This window comes from Halichoerus grypus, chromosome 7, assembly GCF_964656455.1.
Source record: "Halichoerus grypus chromosome 7, mHalGry1.hap1.1, whole genome shotgun sequence".
In the NCBI taxonomy this organism is placed as follows: Eukaryota; Metazoa; Chordata; class Mammalia; order Carnivora; family Phocidae; genus Halichoerus; species Halichoerus grypus.
The window spans coordinates 37,634,641-37,655,055 of NC_135718.1; the positions used below are offsets into that span (position 1 = coordinate 37,634,641).

At 45.7% G+C, this 20,415-nt stretch overlaps 2 long non-coding RNA genes across 3 annotated transcripts in view; one reads left to right on the forward strand and one right to left on the reverse strand.

Annotated features, from left to right (window-relative positions):
* LOC118550706 (uncharacterized) overlaps positions 1-705 on the reverse strand; it is a 37,877-nt gene extending 37,172 nt beyond the window's left edge. For both annotated transcript variants that reach the window (XR_004924709.2, XR_004924701.2), the window contains exon 1: positions 563-705. This is a non-coding gene — a long non-coding RNA (uncharacterized LOC118550706). The remainder of the gene's footprint in view (positions 1-562) is intronic.
* LOC118550698 (uncharacterized) overlaps positions 1-20,415 on the forward strand; it is a 258,510-nt gene that overhangs the window by 79,323 nt on the left and 158,772 nt on the right. The window lies entirely within an intron of this gene.

Consider the following 20,415-nt stretch of genomic DNA (forward strand, 5'->3'; position numbering starts at 1 on the left):
TTATTTATTTATTTATTTAAAGGTTTTATTCATTTATTTGAGAGAGAGAGCAGGGGAGGGGAAGGGGCAGAGGGAGAGGGAAAAACAGGTTCCTCACTAAGCAGGGAGCTGGATGCGGGGCTCTATCTCAGGACCCTGGGATCATGACCTGAGCCGAAGGCAGACGCTTAACAGACTGAGCCACCCAGGTGCCCCAATATGTACTGATTTTATTACAAATGAACCTGGCCTTGGGGCGCCTGGGTGGCTCAGTTGGTGAGCTATGGAAACATTAAACATACACAGAAGTAGGTCAGATAGTATAACGAAATCTCATTTATTCATCTCCCAGCTTCAATAATTATCAATACTCAGTGATTTCATTTCATCTACCCCTTCTTTTTTTCTTTCCTTTGAAGCAAATTCTAGATATTATGTCATCTCACCCACAAATACTTCAGTATGTATCTCCAACAGAAAATACTTTAAAAACACAATCACTATTACTTTCATATCTAGTACAACAATCATTAATATTTTAATAGATATTCACATAAAAATTTCCATCAAACTACCTACTTACAGATACTTTGCTGAATTCAAGGATGCAGAGAGGATCCCCACACTGCATTTAGGTGATGTGTTTCTCAGGTCTCTCTTAATCTGTAACAGTTCTCCCTCCCGTTCTCATGCATCTGTTTGTGGAAGGAACTGGGTCATGGGTCATGTCCTGTAGAGTGTATTATGTTCTGGACTGAGCTGACTGCTCTCTCATTGCATAAGTTTTTTATCTTCTATGCTTCCTGCAAACTGGTGGTTATACCCAAGGCTCAATTAAGCTCGTTATTTTTCTTCTCTTTTTTGGCAAGAATACTTTATATGAATGCTTTGTACTTCCTATTGCATCATATTGGGAAGCAATCATGTCTGTTGATGTCACTTTTAATGGTATTAAGATTGATTGGTGAGTTCAAGTGTTGTGGGCCTAGGAGTCACCCAATTGTCTGCATTTCCATTGATAATTTGCTCTAGGATTCAGAGGCAGTGTTGGATATAATGGTCAAAAGTAATAGGCTGGAGTCAGAAACTTGGGTTCAAGTATTTGTTCTGCCAGTTACTTGTCCTGCCTGGACTAAGCTCCTTGATCTCTCAGGCTTTTTAAGGCTTACTCAGTTTTGAGGAGCAGATAATCCATTTTGTGTGTGGGGCTGCTGTTGGAGATGGGTGCGTTCTCTGTGCAGGGCCTTGGCATGGTGCGGAAGAATAGTAGCTGTGATTTACTGTCATTGGTTTAAGCAGATGGAATGTGTTTAGATGACCTTAAAGGTCTTTCCAAATCTGAGGTCCTAGGGTGAATTATCATGCATCTCTGATAGCTGGGTGACCTGTGTATTCAGAGAAAATCTGTGGGCAGGAGAGCTCATCAACCAGTTGTAATAGCTCAATAGAGATGACAATTCTGCCAGATTAGGGTCCTGTGGGCAGAGCTGAGAGGTCTATAAATTCACATTTACTTTTCAAGTCCCGGTTTATAACAGCTCCCCAAATGTGTCACCAAGATGAAGATAGATTGTAATGACTATATTTTGGTAATTCCGTACTTTACTGAAATCAATGCTTAGTCATGTTACAGGCGAGACTCCATCTGGTTCCAATCAATGGCAGAGGGAGCACCATGTCTGGACAGAGGGGCTGAGTCTGTGTCTATTCAGGAAAAGCTGCATGGAGAGCTCCAGCTGAGCAATTACACAACAGATAATGGTGTAGTGGGTGGTGTGGACCACCAGCTGGGCCGGTTCAGGTCCAAGATAGTCAGGTCACCCTGTAGGGCCATTTGTTCACAAATATTGTGAATATCTACTATGTGCCAGGCACAGTTCTAGGTGCTTGGGGTAGATCAGTAAGCAAAACAAAGTTCCCTGTTCTCCTGGAGCTGATGTGTATTGTAATTGAGGGGCGTGTGAAGGGCAGCCAATAAATAACTAATATAATCCATAAATTATAGAGCAAGTCAGAAAGTGATATAAACTGTGGCAGACAAAGCATAGGGTGGACTAAAAGGGGTTTGGGGGGCCCTCAGAAGGGTGTGGATTGTGGTTTTAGGTGGGATGGTCTGGGCTGGGAGACCTGGTTCACAAGAAGAGGATAATGATGGCTTCTTCATATCTTATACACTCAGTAAACTATTTGCTCAGCACTGATTTTTGCCCCAAATGAAATTTCCATGCTCAGAAGATCGACTGCCCTCTAACATCGCTGCCCTGTATGCCCCAATCATGGGGCTTCCCACCCCTCTGCTATTTGCTCTCTGCGCCCTCTAGGTTGTCCTGGATTACCCTCCTCCCACCCCCAGGCTCATCTTTACGCCAGGATTTCAGCTTCAGCTCCCTCTGGGGCTCACTGTGTTTCATTCATTCCCTCAAAGGTCCCTCCCCCCTCCTCCCCTAGCCCTATAAGGTCTAGGAGATTTCCTGGCCCCACAACTTTGCCAGGACAATATTGCTTCCCAGAGAAGACTGCACTGGGAAGTTTTGGGCATTCTGAAAAAGCACTATGTCATCGTCACTGCCATTATCATCATCATGATCATCACCACCACCATCACCACCATCTTACAATCTCCAAGAGTTTGACCAAGGAGAATCTCATGTAAGCCACACGTGGACTTGGTTAACAAGCTCTACCGAGCCTGGCCTAATGGGCTGGGCTGGGCAAGGCTTTTGTTTGTCACAGGAAGACAACTTTGTGCAGGCCCTTGTTTAACCTGCTTTTCCCTCTTTAGAAAGAGAATTTCCACCAGATGAATCATGCCTAACATGCTTGCTGGAGCCAGAGACATTTGGCTTCCCAGGCTGTTTACTACAGCACAGACTTTGTCTTGTAAGTGTTCTTAGGAAATGACAACAGACAGAAAATTGTCATTGTTTTTGCTTAAAAAAAAAGCAGAGGCCTGGAAATAAGCCAGTCCTGGGTAGAAGGGAGTTCCTATCTGCCGACCTATTCAGTGACACTTGGAACGACAACTTTGGGGCCACTGTAGGGACATGCCTTAGGTCCAGGTGAGGCCTGCTTGCCAAAGCAGTGACAGAGCACACTCCTGCATTCTGCACGAGGTCCTAATCACTGCCCCACCAGGTGGCTCTTATCACTTATTACCATCATAGGTGTGGCCCTCAAACTCAGAGCCCGTGTATAATAAGGACAAGAGTTGAGAGTTGTTACCTCACCTGCACATTTGAAATTCTGGCTTATTCAGAGCCAGGCAGGTGTCGCTTCACTTGTTCTGTTTTTTTTTTTTTTTTTTTTTTTTTCATGCAGTGTGGTTTGATGGACTCGTACTTATTTTAACATTTTACTCTCGAGCAACTGAGGCTCTAAGGACACCTGTATTAATAGCATAAATGGTGCTATCTAACAAGCTGGATTCAGAGCCTGTGGAAGTGGAGGGGACCAAAAAGGTCTTTCCCTCTACCCTCCCCAGTCCGTGTACGGAGGAGGAGAGTGAGGCCAGGGAGGTTGAGGAGGATAATCCTGCACAGGCTGGCTGATGGCAAGCCTTTGACCTTGGGAAGCCTTTGCACCCAGGAGGGCTTGCCCTTCCATTCTTACTCTGATGGTTAGCTGCTCGTGGCATGCTCTGGCTATCTAAGGAGAGAGCCCATTGCTGGCACACGAGGCAGTGATCAGTATGTGTTGGTATTTGACAGAATCAAGCAGGGCAGCTTTGTGCCTTGACTGTGCTAGTGGGCCCTGGCTCCCTCCCCCAGCTGACTTTCTCCCATCACCTCCTGGTTTGTGGATAGAAGGGACACTGATGGACTTAGGGAGGGAGCAGAGTATGGTGGATGGGGCCTGGGTTTGGGTTTTGACAGCCTGGGTCAGCTCCTGGTTCTGCCACTCAGGAGCTGTGTTTCAGTGGTCTGGTCACTTAACTCAGGGCTAACTTCCTGTGCTCACTTTGCTTTGCTTCTGCACCTTGAATATGGTCTCTTTTCCCTTTCTGGCAGTAGAGGCAATCTCCGATACACCCTGGAGTGGCTACTGAGCTTGCCTGGCATAGAAAGCATGTCCTACATAGCTCCTGGGAGCCTCAGCGGCCCTTCAGAGGTCTCAGTGCACATCTCTGCACGAAGATAACTGTAGCCAGGTGGAGGAAACAGCTGCCCCATGGGGAAGCAGGAAGAGCAAGACATACCACGGGGGCCCAGAGAACCCATCCAGGTGTGCTGACAATAAGGGCCAGGAGGGCCCACGGTGCTGGAGCAAAGAAAAACTGTCCTGTGATATTTGACCCTATTTTCATTCCCAAATGGTGTGTCTGGAGAAATTGGTTATAAGTATTTGTTGCTTTGAGAGTTGGAAAATGTTTCATTGTCTTAATTACTGATTGATCCTTTTTCTTTTTTCACGTGTTTATTGGCCATTTCTACTTCTTTATATCCACCTCTTCTCTACTAAAAACACACAGCAGGGCAAAACAAGGCAGCTGCAGAATTCCTCTCCTTGGACTCCACTGAAATCTCAGGCCATTTATCTTCCCATGTCCTCTCAGCACCTTCTCCTTACACTTCCTCCTGGCCTCCCTCTTCCGTCTCCAGCCCTTTCCATCTGGCTCCTACTCCTACCGATGCATAGAAATCGTGCCCTCCACACCCTGAAGCCCGGAGGAGATTCACTCTCCACCCTGACCCTCAAGTCCCACGATGCTGGCCAGGCTCTCTGACCTCTGCGGGGACATGCCTGGGAGTGTCCCTGCCTGGCCTGTTCCCCTCTCCTGACACCTCCCCTCCCCTTCTTCTGGTCCTTCAGTCCCTGCTGGCGACCCCATCCCCACCTGCCCTGAGTCCTCCTATGAGCCAGCTCTGTAAGTCACAAGCCTGGTGAGCATCTCCCTGTAATATTCTACTGGGATCTAAAATGAGAAAAGCAAACTACAGTGTTCAATATAGAATTCCTGGCCGTCCTGTTCCTGATGTGGAAAGTGGGGACCTGCTTCTCTTTGCTGTCCGTCTCTTAGTTGTACTGGTGCCTTCATCACCTCGCAGTCCAGGTAACCTCGGAGTCCGGCTGCATCTCTCTTTCCAACTCTGCCATCATCCTTATTTGGTTCCCATGAACTCAGTGACCACGACTGATCATCAGCCCTTCCTTCTCCACAGCCACTCTGGACAGCTGCTGTACTCTGGACCTCCTTATTTCTTACAAGACTGTAGTAGTCCCCAGATGGTGGAATTCCTAGCTCATTTTTTGCCCATTCTAAGCTACCTAATCATAACCATGATCTTCCCTGAACCGAGATGTGATTATATTTTTCACCTCATTTCCTCACTGGCCCCAGCTGTTCTCTGCATGCCTCTGAGTCTCTCTATTCTGCCATCTATGGACTTTTTAGCGTTTTTAGCATTGTCTACCAGTACAGCCCATGAAATGCTTTTTTTTTTTTTAAACCTCTTAGCAGCTTTTGACATTGTTCACTCTTCACCCCTTGACATGTTACCTTTTCTTGGCCTCTGGATCACCCCTCTCTTCTGGTTTCCTTTCTCTCTGCCAGCTCATTGCTCAGGCAGGTAAATAGTGGCATTCCACCAGGCTCAGCTCTGGGCCTTCATTCAGGACCATTGCTTTGCTGAGCTGCTGTGAGCGTTGAAACATGGTATTGAAACCGTCTAGAACTTTCTTCTCAGCTCCAGAAACACATATCCAAATGCCTTCTTGAAGCTTCTATTTAGATGGCACCTCTTGACATAATCAAAACAGAATCTGACTCTTGAGCTTGGAGTCACTCCTTGTTCCTGTGTCCCTCGTGCCAGGAAATGGCCAGGCAGACATCGTTCTCTCAACGACTCCACATGCAGTCTGCCCCTCCTAATGTCACCTGCCAGGTATTCTCAAACACATCCCATCATGATCCAGAGGCAGCGCCTAAGTGGGCGCAGCATCTCTGTCCTGTATCACTGAAATCGCCTCTATACCTTTTCTGTGTCCGCTCCTATTAGTTGCAATCCTTTTCCTACACTGAGTCTGGCCAGTGAGATCCTTTTCAAAACTTCATTATACCACTTCCCTGCCTAAACCCCTCAGTGACTATGTACTTCTTTCTTTTTCACTATTTTTGTTGCTGTTGTTGTTTTTCTCAGAATGAAAAGCAGAATCCCTAACTGGACCCAAAGTTTTCCCCAGTCAGGCCTCTGCCTCTCTTTTGAGGCTGTTCTCCCCCACGCTCTGGGCCTGGCCACTCTCTGCTTTTTGGGCTATTGCATGTTGCTTTGGCTGCCTCGCTGAGCTTCCCCCTTCTCTGGTCTGTTCTTGTGCACTGTCCTCCAGACTTCAGTCCAAGAATGGTTCCTTAGAGATGCTTTGCCTGAGTCTCAGAGGGGCAGGGGCCGATAGCCTCATGGTGCACGGAGTCACCCTCTGCACCCTTACCGCTGCTGCTCTGGAACTCCTTACATGATGGCCAGATGGATGGAGGTCTTTCCAGTGCTGTGAGAATTGTGCCTCATTGTCCTCTACGACTAGTTGAGAGAATAAACCTTTCTTTTTCTAATACAGCTTGGCATCACATAGACTGTGTTTAATGATCCTCCACATGCCACTGTGGCTTTGATAAACCTCCTTCATGGATGAAGAAAATGAGGCTCGGATGACTTAAGGATCATCACAAATTAGGCTGAAAATCTGGAGGCTTTGGGTCCCAAGCCAGCAGAGCTTGCTGCCTTTCGGTCCTTGGAGTGTCCTAATTTGGCTCTAGTTTTCTGCCTGAGAAGAGCCCACAAAGGCCAGAGTGGGGTGAGAATGACTCACTCCGTGGCCCCTAATTGTGCCGGTTTCACCCGGAGGAAGCTGTGTGTGAACATGGGCATCCTTGAGACCCATTTCAGAGCTATCCGGAATGGGAGCGGGGTTCCTGCATTTGTGGTGAGCAAGTTCCTGGCTCCTTTCTACCCTGCCCATCACCTTCTGTCTGTCTGTCCCTGTGGCTTCCTTATTTTCCAATTCCTCCGCCTTGGGTGGACCCACCCACATCTGACTTCTTCCTGCAGGTCTCATTCTGTTCTGCTCTGTGGCCCTGCTCAGATCCTCCCCTCCCTGAAGGAATTCCTCCCCTGACCCATCAGGGCCTCACCTCTGGAGGCAATTACTGCTTGGCCCATGAAAATATAACAGGAGATTCGAAGAGCTATCATGTTACATCCTTCATATTATACCAGCAATAAATCCAACCCTTTGCTCTTGAGTGGACTCACAACTCTATAAATTAGGAGTCTATTTCTAAGAAGGAGGATTTCATATTCCCTGAGATTCCCCATGACTTGCTCATATTTCAAGTATTGTACCAGGGTTGGACTAAGAAGCCAGGGGCTTTTAGAAAAAAAGGAAGTTATGCTCTGGGAGCTGAAATCACACACTTCTTGCTTCTCTCCTTTGTGCCCGCTCCAACTTCAGCTTCTCTTGGATTTCTGTGCTGTGCTCTGGCTCTGGTCATCTGGCCTCAGGCCATCCGTGGATTCACTTTTGCTTTATAATCTTCCCTTGGATCGCCTGTGTCCGCAGGCCTGCAGGGCTTACTCCAATGCAGCTTCCTCAGCTCCCTGTGCTGAAGCAGAATCTCTGGGGCAGAGCCCTTGAAATCTGCATTTTCATCTCTTGCAGGTGATTCTTATGCATAGTAAGGTTTGAAAAACCGCTCCTCTATGTGCTGAGTTTTTGGGATTTGAGTTCCATTTCCAAAAGCCTGGCTTTAGCTTGCTTCTTATTTTAAACTCTACCCTGTAGGTGCTGACCCAGTACTTCTCTACAAAATAGTTGTCCAGACAGCGAGAGAGTAGTCCTCTTTCCCTCTCCATCCTGTACACCTTCTTCCCCCAGACCCGGAGAATACCGGGCTCCTGGCTGCAGAGAACTCTGGGAAGGTGAGAATGGCCCTGCCATCAGCCCCTTGGTGGCTTGGTGTTGCCAGGGGAGAAATTTTCTAAGGCAGTTAAAAAAGATGTATAGCCATGGGGCGCCTGGGGGGCTCAGTCGTTAAACGTCTGCTTTCGGCTCAGGTCATGATCCCAGGGTCCTGGGATCGAGCCCTGCATGGGCTCCCTGCTCAGCGGGAAGCCTGCTTCTCCCTCCCCCACCCTCCCTGCTTGTGTTCCCTCTCTCGCTGTCTCTCTCTCTGTCAAATAAATAAATAAAATCTTAAAAAAACAAAACAAAACATGTATAGCCAAAGAGAGAATAAATATTGTTTGGAGAGTGGCTTAAGTCCCAAAGATAAAAGACAGGGACTGAATCTATGTGAAGGGAAGAGGCAGAGGAAGGGGGCAGAGGTGGGGATTCAGCAGAGGGGAGGAGAAGCAGGCCAAGAGTGGTGCACAGAATGGACAAGGCAGACTGGCAAATGGGGTCTACATGAAGGGTGGTCCCTGACATGGAGTCTGGCTCCTCAGGGCCCCGTGCCTGTCTGGACAGAGTAGACTGCCTCACACCTGTCTCCTCCCCTTGCTTCCATCCTGGGATTCAGGCTGGAATGAGGCATTACTACATCTCAAGTGCTGGGAAGGCCACTCAATGGGTTTGAGACAGGCTGAGTGGGTGAGTGTTCCCTAGCATATCCTCCCTGTTTTAGGTTCCTTCAGTCAGGGAAACTGCAGCTGAGAAAGATGCCTTCAAGCAGGCTGGCCAAAGTCTCCAGCCCCCTTCCTTTCTCCAGCTAAGCAGCCATGCTTGTGTCTCTTCTTGGACCTTACCAGTCTCAGAGCCCTCAACAAGTTGTGAACAGAAGCTTGCTTTCCCAGGAGGAAGCTCCACCTGTGAGCCCCTCTCTCATAGATGGCAGAGACTGGGGGGTGGCCCTGGTGGGAAAGTGACAACACCTGGGGTTGGGAAGGTGAGTCTATCAGGACTTTCCTGTTGGACCACATGGACTCACCCTATTTTGTTTGTTTCATGGACAGAGGAGCTAGAGACCCAACATTGCATGAGCACATGGGGCACAGATCTCTGGCCCTGAGTCAGGCAGGGTCCCACATGACACTGTTCCTGGGATGGAAGGTGGAGAGGATAGAAGACTGTCCTAGTGATTGAGGACACTAATTTCTGCTCAGGGATAGTTCTCCAGAATGGATTCTGGTATATGGGGAAAGAGGAGGTTAAGGAGGGGATTTTAACTTGGCTCAGATCCACAGGAGGGACCATTGGCTCACAACTAATACTATTAATTTATAGGCAGCAAGCACTGTCCAGGTGATCACTGATGTGAATGAGAATAGTTGTGTTTGTCCCTAAGCCATATCTTATGCTTGGGAAGCACTAGGCCAGTGCTTATTGAATTCTGTGGGCATCAGGTTCACCTGGAGAGATTTGTGAACTCCCAAGGCCCATGTCCCAGGCTTCTCTGAGGGGCCTGGGGCTTGTGGTCCCTATGATCCTCTCAGGTGATTTAGACACAGGTCAAAGTCCAAGAACAACTGACTAGACAATATGGAGTCCTATGACATGTTTGTGGGACAGAAACACTACCTGTGTGGATAGAATTGCAACCAGGCTGATGGGAAGAGCAACAGAGTTCAGTCAGAATGTCTCTTTAGGGCCTGTCCAGTGTTTTTTACCCTGGCTGCCTATTAAAATCAGCTGGAGAGTTTGAAAAAATAAAGATGTCTGACTCCCCTCCTAGAGAAATTCTGTTTTTGTTGTTCTAGGGTGGGCCCCAGGCCATGGTACTGCTAAAACTTTTTAGGTGTCTAGTGTGCAGTCATGGCTGGTGATAACCCTTGGCCCACATGCCTGCTGTCATTTTTATCTTGGTTTTAGATGCTATCTTTGCTTGCAGGTAATGCTTGGAAAGGCTACTTGATAAATGGCCAACCTTACATTTTTAGACTGAGAATCAGATATTGGGAATCATAACCATAGTCTACCCCTAGGCATTCTGGGGGAAGATTCTATTGTGGTAGAAATGAGGAATTTGTTAAAAGCTGATTTTGCCTTCACATAGTGCCATTGTTGCCTCCCCTGGCCCAATACATGATAGGGGGAGGCTGACTAATGCAAATGGACAAACTTCCATAGAGACTTGTCACAGGACTGAGAACATAAACCACTTCAAAGAGAGGGTGGTGGATGGTGATGACAGTTTTAGCTGTACTCATTTTGTTTCCATGGCCCTTTTACTAGAGGATTACTACTTACCTATGTCTGTGTCTGAAAGACCTCATGAAGATGCAGTCAGGGAGCACGGCTCACACAGAGCTGCTGTTGACAGAAACAATCTTCAGGACTTTGCAAGCTGTTATTGTGCATTTTCATTCCCAAAGGCTCAGCTCCGGTGGAGACCTAAGAGAACAAAGGAAACAGTGCTTGCCATGTGAGGCAAACGTGCTTCATGATCACAGAGGATGAGGGCTCAGCCAATGTAGCCTGCAGCCTGCCAATTGCCTGATGGCCCTACTGGAGACTTACTGCTGTGTGCACTCGGCTGACCTCCTTCTACTTCCCTAAGGACCACGCCTTCAGCATTCCCACTGAAGTGGACTCCCTTCCTTTACTGGCCTCAGAGTTGAGAGGAGAGGTTCAAGGTTGACCAAGTAGGAGGAGAAGAACACCCATGGTCACTCAGTGCTATGGAGGGCTGTACTATAGGGCAGTGTGGACACTTGGTCCTACATTTGTCAGGCAGGAGAGGTTGCTCATGGGCAACATCCTGCTTATACAGCCCCCTCTCTTCATGTAGAGATCCTGTAGGCACATTGTGGTTTCCATAAATGACAGGCCAGGAGGATAAGAGAGTGGAATATGACTTTAACATATCTTGAATAAGTAAATCAAGCATACTAACACACAAAACACTTGTTCTTGTCCAGGACAGTCCTTCTTTCTGAGATGTTCTTGGTCTGTTCAGGCTGCCCAGAGGTAGATGATGCACTGGCAAGGGAAGCTTTGGGGAGATCCAAGCTATGCCAGGTTTCCACTGGGACTTAAAGCTTATTTTCCCCAGGACAGTGGTTGGAGTATAGGAAAAGCAGCAAGGGCAGCCTACTTCCTTCTCAGCTCTACTGTTTCTACATTCAGTGCCCTAGGAGACAGAGCTCTATCTCCATTTCAATTCTGTCCTCTCCCCTGGGGGAGTGTTATGGTTTCAACAGACACTGCTAGGTGTTGCTATTTCTCTCGTTTTCCAGGCTACCAATGAGAAAGATTTTACAACAGGATCCCAAAGACACTTTATGCTTCTTCTATTTGAACATTGCTAACAAGGATACAAGAGGGTTGGAACTGGGACCAAGAGCTAAATACTAGAGTGAAGCAGATTTGGACGCAATCTGGAAGTTTCAGTGATTGTAGTGGCTCACACGGAGTATTCTCAGCCTTGTGAGGAAGTAGAGCCCTATGCCACAAATACTACAATCAGAGGTAGATATTATAATTAAATAATTCACCAAATATTGGGTACCTTCTTTGTGCCGGGCACATTGTGCTGGGCCCTAGGGTTATAACAATGAAGGAGAACACCAGGATCCTTCTCATCTTGGAGTTGAGAGTGAATGTGGGAGGCAGAGAATGTAAACATGAAGCAAATACATCATGTAGGTTGGGACAAGTGCCTGATGGAAACAAATAGGGTGCAGTGACAGAGAATACGATAGGGTACTAATTTAGACAAGGTTGTCAAAGACCATTTTTGTCCAGGAGGTGCAAATGTAGCTGATTATAACTACAAATTCTGATTGCAAAATCCCAGATCTGAAACTAACCTTGAGAGCAATTGAGTATAAATATGCGTGGTCACAGATGCAGAGATGTATGGGACCAGAACAGAATTACACTGGGGTTAGAGGCAGAGTGTGGCCAGGACCCAGCAGTCTGGGCTCCCAGTGTAGTCATGTCTCTTCCATTGGACTTCACCTATGAGTTCCCTCATGTAAGTTAGGTTCTGAGATCTTATAGCCCTTTCCAGTTCCTAGGTAGTAGAATTCAAAAAGTTTGAGAGGCATTTATAGCACCTGGTTGTTGAGACAGTTAAATCAAATTCACCAATCTCCTTGTGGAATTGAATTTTCTTGACTGACAAATTACATTGATTTCAAATCAGATGGATAGCAAATCATCTTGGCTTGCTATTGCATTGCTTCAGCTAGGAAATTAGCTCATCTCCTGACTTGAAAGACAAAAATGGGTAGTGGATGCTTGAGAGAGACTTATGGGAAGCATCCAGAGAGCTGGTGCCTTCTGCTAATAGTGAGCTTAGCACTCTTTGTTTCACTCAAGCCTTCCTCTGAAGAGCATATTCCTGGAGGAGACAAGCTTTTGGTTTCCAGCCCTTAGGTGTGGGTGTTTTTGTTGGAGCCTGTAGTCTTGTCTTTAGCAATGAAGCCATGCATGAAGGCCTAGACACTATTGGAAGGGAATGGAAGAGGAGGATCTGCCTGGAGCAGCTGGGGTAGACAGGGCTCCCACCATCCAGGAGCTTCTGCCCTACTGCCCTCAGCAATGTTCTAGAGTGAAGGGCAAGGGACAAAGGCAGAGGCCTGCAGCTGCCTGAACTGAACCTCACTGAAGCTTTCTGACAGACTAGTCTACTTTTGCTAACCTCAGGTCCTCTTCATATGTCTAAGGTTCTTCCTGGAGCGACATCATCCATCACATGGCAAGTGCAGGGCTGTGCTCAGATCAGGACTTGGCAGTGTTGGAGGGAATCTGGAGCAGGGTGGCAGGACTCTAGAAGCAGACCCAGGATAGCTGGCACACTGGGTGCATTTTACCCAGAGAAGAGATGATGCAGAGGGAAGGAGTTTGGTTTCAACACCAGAAGGACTGTCATATGGATCATTCAAGACATTCAGTGGATGATCTTTGCATCTACGTTTTCTAGGCCTAGTTCAGTTCTAGCGTTGATCCAAGCTGACAATCTAATTGAATGAGGGCGGTGGGAGACAATAAACAAGAGGAAAGTATGATAATACTGGAGAGTGATAAGAGTAGTAAAGAAAAAAAGATAATGTGATAGAAAGTTACAGATCTGGGCTCCAGACTAGCAATGTTCTCTATGAGAACATGTCAGATGAGAACTGAATGGCATGAAGAATCAGCCACAGGTGACATGAGGCAGGGAAAAATGAACAGGGCAGAGGTCCCCAGGCAGGAATTAGGTTGGGGCATTTGTGGACTCTCAAGGGGGTGAGGTACCCCTTCATATCTGTATCATCAGATATAAAGTGTGAGTGGGTAGGATCATATCAGTGCTTCAGTAGAGAGTACTGTAGTCAAACTGAGGAATTTGGATTGTTTTCAGAGGACGGGGGAAGCCACCAGGAAGTGTTAAATAGGGAGTGAAGGATTTCATTTGTGTGCCCGGGGGAAGAATGACTTGTTGGCAGGCAGAGGGAGAGGCTTGTTATGGAAGACCGAAGAGCAATTGCAGAGCCAGATACTGTGACCTGGGAGACATCACAGATGAAGAGAAGGGGACCCATTAACGATATATTTCTATAAACAATATGGATTAGGTATGTGGTTTATACATAATGTGGATTAGATTCAGAAAGGCAAATTAGAGCCAATGGTGGACACTTGATGCAAGGCATATTTCAATTTGACACATTGCCATTTGAGAAGCAATACAGTAGCAAGAGCATGGGATTTGGTGTTTGTCAGGCTTGGATTCCACCTCAGCCCTTTCACTCAAAAGGCGAGTGACATGGGGAAGCTCAATCTCTGGACCTCCATGAATCTCTGTGAAAGGGAGAGACCCAGATGCCCCTGCAGAGTCACTGCAGAGTGACCACAGCATGTGCTGGGCACACCTGTCCAAGGAGCTCAACACCAGTTAGTCCCTTTTCCCTTTTGTTGTTTGTTGGTTTCCCTTCCTGTTGCCCACAGGAAGTGCTCAGCCTTGGGGGGGCTCGACTGCAGACCCTTCAAAGTTGGAGGGCCGTGGGAAGGTCTCTCTTCTAGGTGGGAATTTGGACTTATAACTTTAAAGGTCCCTCTCTGTTTTAATGCGACATGGTTCTGTGCATTAATTACCTCCACGTGTAGCCGCTGATAAATGCATGAGGAAGAGAGTCAAATGCTTGATTTATGAAGCCTGTGGCAGTGTTACTGGGACAGCAAGAGCAGTGGCTGACAAAGTGCCATGGCAGGCGTGAATTGAAGGCCTCACGGAGGGCCCTCACGTGTCAGGGAGAGTTCTTCCATGTGCTGGATTTTATTAAATTGCAAAGAATGCGTGATAGGGAAGTTTCTTTGAGCTTTTCAAATCAGTTCCTAATTTTTTTGGTCTTGTTTTTAAGATTTGGCCTTTAGAGATAAGGGTATTAGGTTTGGTTAAAATTTATTAAGTCTTATGAAAGCTGTTGTGAAACAGACAATCAGATGAGTCCGCAGTTGAGTAAAACTGTTGAGTTGACATACATGTCATCCCAGTACAGTCAAGGAATTGTCTGCAGCTTAGAAAATCGCAGGTGGGAACAAAAATAAGTCCAGTTATTTGAAATGATAATTTTCAGATTTTGGATTTATGTAAAAATACAGGCAAACCCTGAAGTTTTGTATAAATGACGAGCCTTGTTTGTTCAATACCTGGGAGTTCTAGTGTCAGCGTGAACAGGAATCACTGGTGATGGAAGGTAGAGACTTTGCTGGTTCAGCTTCTACTTAGGGAGAAGTTCTGGCGTGGACACATTTTCTGAAACTGTGTATAGGTTATGTATACCTTAGAAGTCAGAATTCTTGAGGTTATAGTACTCTTGAGCTTGAGTTCTTGGGAGTTCTGGAGTGTAACCTCGATTCTTTAAAATGAATAGAGGGTGAATTTATCTAAGCCCTAGTTTCTCTGTGACTCAGTTTCTCCCTCTGTGAAGCAGTGGCAAAAACACTTGCTCCTTTTACGGTTCTTAAGGTTGGGGAAGGTTTTCAGAATAGTAAAATAATTTGAAATTCTTAAGTAAAATGTGCTCTAAAGCTGTGTTTCTCTCCATGGAAATGAAAATTAGCTTGTTCAATTTTTTCTTAGTTGTAATGGCCACTGGGAGATTAAGCTAAAATAAAGGAGTTTTAAAAATAGTGCTGTTCAAGGGCACTCTAATTAGATTACCTCTTGTCCAACTTAAGGGTGAGTTTCATTAACTCTGATTTTCATAAGTTGGAGGCCACTTCTGTTGTGCTCTGGTCAGAAGTCACCTCTAACATTGCTCATGGGTAATTGCACAGCTAGTTGTTAGAAATGCTACAAGTAGTGATTAGAAATGCTATGGTGTGGCCTCTTAAGGGAGTCCACACTGCACACATTTAAGGTTAATGTAAGTCATGAACTTTGATAAGGGTGTGTTTATGTCTGCCTTTCATGAAAATTGGTATTCCTCTCGTCTTTTATTTCAGCAATTATAGTTAAACTATAAAATAAACTTGACAAACTAAGTGTGTGTATTTTGCTTTCTTAGATCCAATATCTTTGCAGCTTGCAAGGAAATTTGAGATGATACAATTTCCTACAAATCATGTGGTGCAGGCTCCAATTTTCTCCCCCCACCGCTAGCAACCTTCCAGCAAATTGAAATGGAAGCTAAAGAATGGAACCTTCTCTTTTCCCTTCATGCCCTTGGCTGTTTTAAAGTCGTATTTTATAGTTCTAGTGTATGACAGTTGAAGACATGTTCAGGGAGCTGAGGAAAGGGAAACAGGAGTCTTCTTGCTCTGATGTTTAACTACCTTCCTTCAGGATTAATGCTAGAGCTCTATATCACAAGTTATTCCTAGCAGTTAGTCGTTGCGAACTCAGGAGTCCATGTATTAAGAAAACAAAAAGATGGCACAAATGATTTGGGTTGTTAAATGCTACAGGAGGACAATTTCCAAGTCTCTGCTCAGTTGTGGTTCCTCCAGTTTTAATTCTCAGCCATTCGAAGGTGACTGACCAGAAGGATGGGACTCTGTCATTCACTCTGACACGTTTGCTTCAGGTGGCATTCTGCCACCATCCGGAAGCTGGTGGACACTGGTGTCCTTGGGCTCTGGCGACAGAGGAATAGGAGTTGGGTGAATGGAGTGCTCTCCTTTGTATCTTCCAGCCTGTTTGCCTCCCCTCTCCCACCTTCCTTCGCCTTCACCAGTCCACAGGTGTCAGTCATGTACTCGGCCCCATTAGATACTGAGGATCCTGAGAGAAACTGTCCTTCTCCCGGGAGAACCACTCATTATGAGACTCTGTAGAGAGTGTCAGGAGGACTCAGCTTAGACTACTGCAGAAATGCTAACTAACCAAGAAATCAGTTACAGGGAGTTGATCCTTCTGCATTTTGAAAGACCCCTCATTTCAGGGCTGGGGGCCCGTGAGGTGCAAAGGCTCCGTAAAGTCCTTGTTTACACATTCCCGCTGAGTTGAACTACACACAGAAAACAATTAGTAGCATTTCTTATACCTCGTTATGCAACTTCACTTTGTGTTTGTGGCAGGATTTCTCTCCAGGTTTCTGACAGTAGAACGTCACTCATTGTCCCAAGCCACAGCAGGAACGGAGAGACCTGGAGACAAGGATGGGTCCGAGGCTGCTTGACCTGCACAGCCCAGGCCTGGCTCTGCAGCCCGACTTCCTGCTGCCCGGGCTGCCTGGCGCTCCATCCAGCAGTAGCTGCCAGGGTGGCTGAAGCTGCTGATTACAAAGCCACAGCTCATAGGTTAATAATTTTGTCTGGACTTCTATCAAGGCCGGGAACGCCAGTCAGCAGCAAATGCAGGAAATTTTAAGAGATCAAGAGCAGTTGACAACAAAATCCATTCTGGGATGTTTTTAACAAAACAAGGATTCAGCACTTCCTGGGGGTGAGGACCAAAATGGAACATGACTGATAGCCAGCATCACCTCTCCAATCTTGCACGTCTGTTTTGAGCCATGAGGAATGGTCTAAAAATAATGCCTGGGCCTCACAGTATTGGTGCTTTTGTTATTTATCCTTTTATGCTTTGGTCTTTTTTTTTTTTTTTTTTTTTAATGCTTTGGCCTTTTGAAAAACATCTTTATATGGGTTGAGAGTTTCCTATCATTTGTATTTATAGAGTCCTTTATTCTGAAGGCGTCCAAGTGCCTACTCCCATTTCTGAGAACTAGGTGGCAGGTCTTCCCTGGGGGAAGTGTTAAGATGGGTTATAAAGAGAGTGGTGGAAAAATTAGATGAGAAGGCCAGTCTTTTGGCAACTTAGGGGTTGGCTTGCTCATCAGTTGCTCTGATTCTTCCTAAGAAAGGATAGCACTCCCTCTTGATTTCACCAGGGCTGTGGTCCCCACTCGAATCCTCCCCCCCTCCGTCTAAAGCATACCTTTCCTACTCAGTCCCATGGAGTCGGGCCCGACCTGCCCTTTGTTTCTGACCACTGCTCCCCTCTCTGATTTCTGAGGGCTCTTATTGTTGGTTGTGACCCCTCATGCCACCTTCAAGTCCGACTTCACATGCATTTGTCTTTCCAACGTGGTCTTAGGCCCCTTGGGGACAGACACCTGACCGGTATATTTTTCCAAATGCCCACTGTCCCTAGTGCGACCAGTAGGGCCTTCATGTAGCCAGCAAGTCTGAACGGAAGTAGTTCCTAGTCCCTAATGCTAAAGATGATTCAGACCCAAATCACAAAAAAGACAACCATCTGGCAGCTGGGCTGTAACCCTGACACAGTGAGGACCATAGCTTATGATATCTGTTCCCTGCATTACTGTGTGATCCAAGGCCCACTTCATTGTTTCTCAGCATTTCAATTAATTCATCTGAGTTAGAGTAAGATACTACAGAGAATTGTGCATAGAGACTGAGAAACCAAAAGGAAGCCCTCTCCCCATACTGGAAGAGTTTCATAAATGTGGAATAATTCTGATGTGCCAGTTGTCCTCATAGGAACAATGGAGTGAGAAGCTGTGGCTGAGTGGGCACCCCAGTGGGATTTGGTTAAGATCTAGCACTGATTTGAGAACACTGATCACAGCCATGGGACAGGAGACTGAGGAAAATGCTACCCTCCTTGGGGGCAGTTCACACTTTACTGCACACGCCAGGTTTTTTCATGAAAAGCACCTGGCTTGATGGATATAAAATAAGGTGCAAGCTGGACGGATCACCTGTGGGGAAGGCTCTGGTCTCAGTCCCACTGCCACAGCCAGCCTCAGAATATCAGCTTCTTGGCCCCTAGGTACCTCCAGAGTCCTGGCCACCCTCACCAGGTATGGGGTGCGTCCTGGCGGGCACACTACAGCCCTGTCCCTCAGATGTCTTGTGATCTGGTCTTGCTTTCTATGTTGATCTTGATGTGTCTAGTGGCCTGATGACTAATAGCTTCCAAAATGGGCACAAGGAAAATAGGAGTGAATATTGCCTATTGAAAAAGGAAGTTACTTACTTACAAACTTACTCAGAAAAGGAGGGAATTTTGGAAAGGGTTGGAGAGAATGTGGACATGTGGGGAGGCAACTCTGTCCAGATAAAGACATGGGGGATTGGAGGTCCTGTGTGTAGTCACGTGTGGAGGAGGTAAAACGGTGAAGGGACCAGGTCCCAGGTTCTCAATACCTGTGTGCCTAGAAGAGTCATTGCCAAGAGCCATGGAAACAGCACATAATAATGGAGACAGCTGACTGGGAATCAGAGGTCGTCCCAACTGCTTTATATTCCTCTTCTCCCACTTGATTGCTTAATATATCCTGAACGATTTATTAACCTCCCTCAGCCCTGATTTTGTCATACATAAGATGGTGGTTAAAAGACATACCTTTCCAGAATAAGAATATTTAATGAGAAAAATACACAAAGAATGACAACAAATACCATGAAACACCTAGAAGTATTTTTAAGGAAAATTGATGTGATCACAATGAAGAAAATGACAAATCTTAACTGACATATAAAATGTACACATAAAATAATATATACATTTGAACAAATATTATGTTCCCAGATAAGAAAATGACTATTGTGAAAATTTTGTTCCCAAATTAAAGCCACAAATTTAATGTAAGTCACTTCAATATCCTAATGGCTATTTTAGAAACAGAAGAAATTCTGAGACTATTAATGTGAATATTTAAAATAAATCTTTGAATAAAAAGTAAAAATAATTTAGCTTTATAATTATTAAACTCTGTTATAAAGATACAGTTCCCAAAACAGGTTGTTTTTTGTTCATGAATAGACAAATCAATGAAAAAGAAAAATAACTCAAAGATCTTGATACAATGATAGAGATACAGATATGTTGATATGTGAATGAATGAAGAGCTATATGGTACATAAAGCAACATGAGTAAGTACAAAATAAATGTATTATTCCACAAATCACATAGGAATAACCTGTTAGAAATTAGGGAGAAAAAGTAATTAGTCTTAAACACACAAAGAAAAGTTCAAACTAATATAGAAGTTAAAATACAGAACAACTAAAGAGTGATGAAAGGGAAAACTTCATCAGATATTTGGTAAAAGGATCTGCCCTTCATCCTGTGGGCTCAGAAACTTAATTTTTTTTTTTCATTGTACCAGAGTTTATCAAACTCCTGAATGCTGTGTGTGTGTGTGTGTGTATATATATATATATATATATATATATATATATATATATACTTGAGAGTTCTACTATAATAGTGTATACCATTTAGTGACAACTTATTAATTTATAGGGGATGGGGATCTGTTAAGGCTGTCTTTCGTCCCACAGGACACTACAGGGTGAGTGTGGAATAAGAACAAGGAGAGGCTGAAACCTCGCTTAGAGTTTAATCTGCATCCTGCTGGACCATGTGGGAGTTAAGAATTGTGATACACAATCAGATGGCATCACATTCCTTTGTGTCCCCAGATACTGCTAAACCTGCTTGAGCACTCCTTCCCCAGCGTTAGCAGGAAGGCTATTGCAGTGTTGGCTCACCCTTCGGATTTGGATCATTCAAGAAGCCCAGGAAACCGTTTGGTGAGCCCTCCATCTTTCCAGGTGGAGGGGTCTGGTCCTTCAGCTCACCGGTGCCGTAACCACAAGGCAACTCCGGGTCCAGGCCAGCGAGGGGATGCTTTGGGTGCCCCCCACTTTGGCTAGCTTGGTGTGGTTTCAGAACTCCTCCCACTAGCTCCTAGAGGTGGTAGAGTGCTTTCAGTTCTTTTCAGCTTGGCCTTCTAAGGCCCTGTCTCTTGGGAGCATCTGTGCTGTGGAGGAACCGGTTACAGTCACCTTTCTTTATGCTCCCCTTGCCCCTTTCTAACCCTCGAGACGGGAAAGGGTCCATCCCAGCCTTTTTGTGCAGCTTTCTGGTCCCCTAGAAGAGGGAGGCCTGACATTGTCAAATCATCCATAGGAAGGTGACCATGTAATTTATTTTCTGAGACAATACAGTTTGAGAGTGAAATGGAGGTGAGTGAGAGGTATTAATAATAATGCTGAGAAAATGGGAGTAAACCAGGACTATCCAGCCCCCTCCCTTA